The sequence below is a fragment of the Urocampus carinirostris genome, chromosome 5 (genome assembly GCF_059441175.1).
Source record: "Urocampus carinirostris isolate Australia breed hairy pipefish chromosome 5, RoL_Ucar_1.0, whole genome shotgun sequence".
In the NCBI taxonomy this organism is placed as follows: Eukaryota; Metazoa; Chordata; class Actinopteri; order Syngnathiformes; family Syngnathidae; genus Urocampus; species Urocampus carinirostris.
Genome location: NC_142353.1, coordinates 45,220,822 through 45,229,473, shown reverse-complemented (window position 1 = coordinate 45,229,473; position 8,652 = coordinate 45,220,822). Strand labels below are relative to the sequence as shown.

Below are 8,652 nucleotides of genomic sequence, written 5' to 3'. Positions count from 1 at the left end.
GTGAGACAGTCGGATTTTGAATTTGTTTGCTACGCAAGAGAAAAAGTGAAAAAGTCGGAATGCCTTTGGGGTTCAAAAACAGCGGAAATCCGCGGATCCGCGGAAAATTCTGATCCCTGTATATATTGCTTTCTGTCATGATTACCGATGGGAAACACCTGTGCCTGCTCCTTTGGCGCCAACTGCCTCGGACTCTGATTGGCTCCCTGACCCTATTTAAACCCCCGTCTTTCTGTCACCCGTTGTCAATCCGTCTGCGAACCTCAGCTTACGCTAAGCAAGCTTTTCGACCCTGACTCACTCCTGTTTTGGCTCCCGTCTGTTCCCTGGCTTCGACCCATTTTCTGCTTTCGACCACGTTTTTGCTCTCCTGTCCCGGCTACTGACCTGTTTTTTTCCGCTCCTGACACTGCCATCGCCAACCACGGAAGTACCACTTCCGCGTTCAAAGCAACCTGCTTCCCGCGACCAGCGATCACCGGATCGTGTGTGCAATCCTTTCCCTTCTTCCCAATAAAACTGAGAGAAACGTACGCAAGTGGGTCCTGTCTCCGTTTTGGTCCTGACACCTCTCTTGTTTCCCTCACAAGCCCCTCTCAAGATCTCCCAGGCCCACATCCCCTTCTCGCCGGTAAAGTTTTTTGGTACTGCTGTTTGAATAAGTGCCCCCCCTGGTGGGGTTTGACCACATTCCTTGTGTCCCGCGTTTGGGTCCTTCTGACACCTTATAACCAAGTATATGCATCTTTTTTCATTTTTTTTTGAAGAAAGCTTAATCTATTCTACTCTCTCTGCTTTATCAGTGGGGTGCATCAATTTGAGGTGTCCTTAAAAGATTTGAAAATAAATATTTTCTATATTAAGTATGTGTCAAGACCAGAACGTAGACAGGACACATTTGCGTTGCGTTTCTCACAAGTTTTTATTGGAAGGAAGAGAAAGGACTGCGCCCACGATCTGGTGTTTGCTGGACATGGGAAGCAAGTCGCTCTGGTACTCGGATTGTGCTCCGAACGCGGAAGTGGATCTTCCGTAGCGAGCAATGGCGGTGTCGGGGACGGAAAAAGCGTGTCGGGAGCCGGGACAGGAGAGCAAATATGTGGTCAGGGCGGAAGCGAGTCACAAGCCAGAATAGGAGGGAAGACGTAGTCGGGGACAAAAAGAGGTCGGAAGCCGGGACGGGAGAGCAGACGTGGTCAAGATCAAAAATGGGTCGAAGCCTGGGACAGACGGGGGCAAAAAACGGGACAGGTGGGAAGTCAAGGTCAAAAAAGGCTCAGCTGAGTTCAAAAAGCATTTATGTATTTTTTTCCATTGCATTAGGCTGGAGGAAAATATGTGGGGAGTAGATGATGAGAGTGATTTCATGCATGCTTTAGGGTTTCTTTGATTCTAGGATGAAAATGGCGAAAGTAAGAACAGTCCAAATGCCCAAAAATTTGAAGAAGAAGGGTTTACTTGAATCCCGCATTTGTGTCCGTCTGACTTCTTGTGAACAGGGTTGGGTAGGGTTACTATAACTGGATTACTTTCAATGACTTTTGGATTACTCCATTACCAAATATGCTAATAAAAAACAAAATAAACTAAATATGAATAAAATGACTCGATTTTGTGCAGGCTTGGGGAGTAACGGAATACATGGAAGGGCAAAAATGATGTTTGGATTTATTTTCATTTTGTTTCTGTCGCATTCTATGTTAGTTTTGCCGGAGATCAAAGAGATCAAAGCCAGGAGAGAAAGCTTACCACGTGTTGTGAGTCATCAGTTTATTCATATTTAGTTTCTTTTGGCTTTTATAAGCATATTTGGTACTGGAGTAATCCAAAAGTAATTGAAAGTAATCCAGTTAAAGTAACCCTACCCATCCCTGCTTGTGTAGGTGAGTATGCATTCATTTGTAAATCTAATCTGTGCTTCACCAGAACATCACTGCAACCAAAAAAGGTTATTTTTTAAACTGTTGTCTCAAATTAATTTGATTAAAATATCTTTCATTAAAATACAATCCAAAAGTGATTGCTATCCGACTGACTTTGAAATATTGCAGATGGATAATAGCAAAAAAAATGAACAGCAAAATAGAGCTGCGGGCGACAGACTGCAACTTTAATGTGTGAGCGCGGTGCCCTGCTGCTTGCAGGCTTGCCTCGCGTGCGCCATGAATTCAAATCAAGCTACTGGAAGAATGGGGAAACGGACAGTTACTGCTCAGATTTACATCCGGGGGGCGATTTTAGGTCCAGAACAATGTTCCCTCTAAGCTGCGCACAAGAAAATCTAGCCAGCTCACAAAAATCAGGGCTCGAAATTGCTAATTAAGAAGCGAATTAAGTCAAAGTGACAGTGCATGAAGGTAAAAATACACGGGTTCCCCTGACACTGTGTTCTAAATGCGGTATGTTGAAGTTAAGGTCTAAGTAGACCGTAGTTGAGTAAAGTCGGTAGTTTTTCGAGAACCGGCTTCTTCGGCTCGGCTCACTAAAAGGAGCCGGTTCTTTCTGGTCCTAAACGGCTCTTCAGGTTGTTTTTGCTTCTTTAAACCCAACATGACCAAATATTATGTAAGATTATGCACAAAATGACTTCATCCATCCATTATCTGTATTGCTTATCCTCAGTAGGGTCGCGGGGGTGCTGGAGCCCATCCCAGCAATCATCGGGCAGTGGGCAGGGGACACCCTGAACTGGTTGCCAGCCAATCGCAGGGCACACGGGGACAGACAACTCACTCGCTCATTTACACCTAGGGACAATTTGGACCGGCCAATTCACCTGAAATGCATGTTTTTGGAAAATAAGAAGGAAAAATTTAGAAAAAAGCCAGAAAAAAAGAAAAGAAAGAAACAAAGGAAAAAAAGGTAATAGAGAACAAAAAGAAAAAAGTAACAGCTAGGAAAAAATAAAAACAAGGAGATTTGTTTAAAGGAATTAAAAAAAAAAAAGGAGAAAAAAAAAGAAAAAGAAAAAGAAGAAAAAGGGCTCTTCGGGTTGTTTTTGCTTCTTTCATCCCTATATGACCAAATATTATGTAAAATTGTGCACAAAATGATTTAAAAGAAGGGGGGGAAATAGAACAGAAAAGAAAAAAAATACCAAAATGAAAAAGTAGTGAAAAGCTGAGAAAAAAAGAAAAGAAAGGAAGAGAAAAAAGAAGGAAATTTCAGAAAAAAAAGACAGAAAAAGAGAAAAGAAAGTTACAAAGGAAAAAAAGTAAATAGAGAACAAAAAGAAAAAAAGTAACAGCTGGGAAAAAATAAACACAATGAGATTTTTTTAAAGGAATTAAAAAATGGAAATAAAATAGAAAAAAAACAGGGAAATAGAGGAAAAAGTTTGTCTCATCTCATCTCATTAGCTGCGCCGCTTATCCTCAGTAGGGTCGCGGGGGTGCTGGAGCCCATCCCAGCAATCATCGGGCAGTGGGCAGGGGACACCCTGAACTGGTTGCCAGCCAATCGCAGGGCACACGGGGACAGACAACTCGCTCGCTCATTCACACTTAGGGACAATTTGGACTGGCCAATTCACCTGAAATGCATGTTTTTGGAACAATTTAGAAAAAAGCCAGAAAAAAAGAAAAGAAAGAAACAAAGGAAACAAAAAAAGTAATCCAGTTAAAGTAACCCTACCCAACCCTGGTTATATAGAGACTTTAAAGAGAAAAACGAGAAAAGATTATCAGGTTGAATAGGCCAAAAAATCATAACAACATAGTGCTTAGCAAAACTGGGCAGAACAACGAGTAATAATGTGAATAATTGACAGATCAATGTTTGGGGGAGATGGGAAAGTACCGCATCCTCCCGATGAATTCCCGGAAGCCAAGCCTGACAAAGAACAGAACACAAAGAGTCATGAACGGTACTGGAAGGAATAAGGGGGTGTCATAACCGAGGGGGGGGGCAGGAAAGACCAACAACGGAAGCTTGGTCGAGTGAAAATGAAGTCAGTGGTTGCGGGGTGTCGTAATAACAGCTAGGGGAAAGAAAAGAGCTCTATTCTGGAACCAATTTCAAAATGTGGTTCCGTTAAATCAACGGTGTAACACTCATTTTCACCTTAAGCCATATTAGCGTAATGGCTGTCTTTAAAGGGCCTGATTTAATTCTAACTACCAGTTAGTTAGTTCTGCACTGCTCGCACATTCTCAGCGCACGTGAAAATCGAGCCAGCTCTCAAAAATCAGGGCTTAAAATTACTAATTGAGAAGCGACTTAAGTCAAAAGTTACAGAGCATGATGGTAAAAATACACGGGTTCCCCTGACGTTGTGTCCAAAATGCGGTATTTTGATGTCGAGTCGAAGTAGAACGAAGTTGAGTAAAGTTAGTAGAGTTTGTCGAGAACCGGCTTCTTCGGCTCGGCTCACTAAAAGGAACCGGCTCTTTCGGGTCCTAAACGGCTCTTTGGGTTGTTTTTGCTTCTTTAGTCCCAACATGACCATATATTAAGTAAAATGATGCGCAAAATGATTTAAAGGAAGGGGGGAATAGAACAAAAAAGAAAAAAATACCAAAATGAAAAAGTAGTGAAAAGCTGAGAAAAAAAGAAACAAAAAGAAGAGAAAAAAAAGAAGGAAAGATTTAGAAAAAAAGCCAGAAAAAAGAAAAGAAAGAAATGTAGGAAAAAAGTAAATAGAGAACAAAAAGAAAAAAGTAACAGCTCGGAATAAATAAACACAATGAAAATGTTTTAAAGGAATTAAAAAAAAGTAGATAAAAACACGGAAAAATAAATTGATATTTTGTGAAAGAATTGTAAGAACAAACAACGTTTGTAGGCAATACTACATGAGTCAATTCATTCAAAAGTGAATACGAATTTTGGATTGCCGGAAACTCAGCAAAATGTCAAGTTTTGGACATGTTTGATAATGACTTAGTTGCCACACTTGGGATTGCCGTTGCTCACTGTTGTTTCAAGCGTTGCTCACCGACTTTGTGTGAACGCTCAGACCCCTAAGGAAAATTACTGGGAACATTAGTAACTGCTGTACTTTTTGGAGTATAAGTTGCAGTTTTTAGTAGTTTGGCCTGGGGGGCGTCTTATAGTCTGGTGCGGCTTGTATGTGAAATTATAAAGACAATATCAGCTGTCAGGACCAGAACGAAGAGAGGACCCACTTGCGTGCGTTTCTTTTAGTTTTATTAAGAAGGAGGGAAAGGGGAGTACACACGATCCATAGATCTTTGATCGTGGGAAGCAGGTTACTCAGACGCGGAAGTGGTATTTCCCGGGACAGGGGAGCAAAAAAGTGAAGTTCAGAAAAAGGGTCGGAGCCGGGAATCAAACAGGAATCAGGACAGGAGAGAATCAGGGCTTGCCTAGCGTGAGCTGAGGTTTGCAGACGGACTGGCAACGGGTGACAGGAAGACGGGGGTTTATAAAGAGACAAGCAGCCAATCAGTTCGGATCACAAACCGAGTACGAGAGCGGCTTGCTTCCCGCGCCTAGCGAACACCGCATCGTGGGCGTTGCCCTTCCTCTTTCCTTTAATAAAACTTGTGAGAAACGTAACGCAATGGGGTCCTGTTTCCGTTCTGGTCCTGACAGATACGAGCATGAAACGGAAACAAATGAATGCTGTATGCAGAGCTATCACCGCTCACCGTTTCACCGGACGCTAACGTTAGCATAGCGCTAAATCTCCTGCCCGCTGCTATCAATAAACAGCAGCTTGCACACCCCGACGGAGCTTTATCGTCGACGGCGACTTTAATCGGGCATGTTTATGGACTGTACTCCCAAATCCATTCAATATGTGGACTGAGCAATTCGGGAAAAACACTGGACTATGTGTAATGTAAGATCAAACATCAAACATTCCGGTTGTATCCACCAACTCTGTTTGTCCCTCACCCCCCACATCAACCCCCCCGAAGGAAAACAAAGCCTACTTACAACAAAGACAGTTAGTTCTTTGTTCCTTTATCTCTTTGTTTCCTTATCCTCACTGTAAATGTGGAACTGGAGTCGTCCAATTTCGTTGTCACAGCATTCCCCATGTTGTAACAATGACAATAAAGGCATATTCTTTTCTATTCTATTCTATAAAGAAATAATGAAATATTTTTTAGCATAACCTATTTATTCATTCATTCCACTAATTTGCATCAGGTGTCATTTCGCGGATATCGTAGTCGAAAGGCATTGTGGGAAATGTAGTTTTTCGTCAACGCATTTTTTTGGACCCGTTTTTTTTTAGACGCTCAGACATTTTAAGCTACCACGGACCACATACAATAATAAAGATGGCCACATTTGACCCCGCGAGCCACGAGTTTAACACCCGTGCTTTAAATGAACAACATACACGAGAGATATCCATTGTTCAAACTGCTGAGTTATTTTCGAAGATGATTTCTGCAAGATGTTCAAAAACTGGGACATGTTTGCTACCGTGTTACATCACCGTTTCTTTTAACTCGATGAAATGAGGGTTAGGGAACTGAGGATATTAAATGTTGACGCTTTCATGGCGGAATTTATTCCCATTCTTGCTCAACACACATCAGTGTCTTTGGTTTTCATCGTCTTTATGTAGACGGTATCAGGAGCCTTGCAATACTTCTTAGAAGTTCGTTTCGAGTTATGTACCATCGTGATGACACGTTGACATCCATAGCTTCTTGCTCCTTCTCTTTCTCTCGTTCTCTTTGTAAAAAATGTTTGTTCTTGCAACAAACTCTCCAATTTTCTACAAACCCTAACCACAAAAAAGTGCCGCCGGCTTGACGGATGGCGGTAAACTGTAGAAAACAGAATTCCCCGTTGAAGGATTTTATACATTTGACTATAAAGGATTTTATACGATTGAATACAAGTTACATTTATCGAGTTTAATGCTATGGTTATTTACTGACTGTGCCTTTATTCAATGAGCTGTGGAAGTTCAGGGCAGGCATAAGTGGTGGAAGAGGTTGTTAACAGGAACGGGACGTACTGCTGATAGCACATCAGCACATCCAGACGTTGTTGACGCAGAAAGGCCCGGGGTTGTTTTGAGAAGCCCCACGTTGGGCTTCCTTGGCACGCCCATGGGAGGAGCCGGCACACCATCTTGCGGGGAGACGTGGAAATATAAGAAAAAAGCTAAAGGACTTCAGAAGAAGGCTTCCCACAGACGCCAATGTCGCTTCTTCGGCCGTCAGCGATGGAGTACACCTAGTTTAATTGCTAATGAAATGAAATCTGCCCCTGTGTGCAAGTGTCGACTTTCCTGTTCATTTTTCCCTCAAGAAACGAGCGCGCATAAATTGTTGGGTGAATGTAGTTTGTGTTTGGATAATGGAGTCAGATCACTAATTCGAACAATTTGGTAAACGGTACATTGATAATTCATTCCCAAAACCTTGGATGAGGCCGGTAAACAGTAGACCCCAACACTAAAGCTATACTATTCAACACTATTCGAAATGACTAGTCAAACGAATGTTGTGCGGCTGTCGGATTAGAAAAGCCAGCTTTTGGAAAGCTCTAAGAGCGCTATTTAGAGAAACTGAGGATAGCAGTGCTAGCTACCGACCCATACCTTCTTCCTTCTCGTATGAACATCTCCAACCAGAACCTCCGGTCTACCTGACTTGAGTCCACACAATCTGCCCCACTATATTGTAGATGGAGTATCCCCATACACCAGTGCTCATCTAAAGCACCTACTCACACACATACAATTACGTCAAACAACCTCAATGTAGATATGCCATTCGTTGTCCATGAACAAGTTAGGTTTTACTTCACATCCTCCAAAGTGAGTTCACTACAAGCAAATCTAACGTTGGATAGTTCACTCACGTCAGTCTTTAATTGAGTTCTCTTCTTGGCTTCATTATCAGAAATTTGACTTTGAATATATTGGACGTGACTCATTCCTACTTAAAATTAAATTGCTTGGAAATGTATAAAACGTACACCTGTAAAAAATGGTCGCTGCAAAACCGGGAGTACTTTATGTGCTGGCAGTCCCTTCGATTGATTGCAGATATCCATCGCTGTATTCTGTCTTCATCAAAAGGGATAAAAGGCCAAATCGGGCTTAAAACTTTACCGGTTGGCACAGCAAGAAATCTCAATGGGGAAAAAAATGGTGGTTATATTCTTCTGTCGTGGTTATTGATATTTATTTCCACTCAACTGCTATTTTAATTGCCGTCCGCTCAGGGGCTTTTGCCGTCCGTCATGGCGCTCATAATGCAATGTGATGTCACATGCAAAGCGTCTATTACTGGGGTGAAGAACCGATATTACCCATAAAAGAAAATATATTTTTATTTTTATTTTGTATTTTTTTTTTTAGACGGAGCCATGCGGTACGTTTTAAGACAGAATTTGTAAAACCCACCAAACCCGCTCCCCAGACAAAGCTAATTGTTCTAATTCTAATTTTATTTGACTATGTGGTTTGATGATTTGATAAAATATATGAAAAAAGAATGCCTCTTGAAATTCCCACAGTTACTTAAGATTATTGAGGCTCATTTTGACTGCCATCTGTTTCCTAAATAATGGATTCAAAACAAGGTGCAAGCAAAGTTCTTTTGTAAAAATGTCACCAAATACTGCAAACGACAATATCAATCTACTTTCACTATTTTACGTTCAGCAGATTGCACTGCAGAGGAGAAAATGTGTGCACGCTCTTTGGAAAAC

The 8,652-nt window shown here is 41.7% G+C and overlaps 1 long non-coding RNA gene across 1 annotated transcript in view; it reads right to left on the bottom strand.

The window, feature by feature from the left end:
* Nucleotides 1-1,104: 1,104 nt before the first annotated feature.
* The window catches only part of LOC148366507 (uncharacterized), a 128,324-nt gene continuing 120,776 nt past the window's right edge, over nucleotides 1,105-8,652 (bottom strand). Inside the window, exon 3 of the long non-coding RNA XR_015850588.1 lies at nucleotides 1,105-1,220. This is a non-coding gene — a long non-coding RNA (uncharacterized LOC148366507). The remainder of the gene's footprint in view (nucleotides 1,221-8,652) is intronic.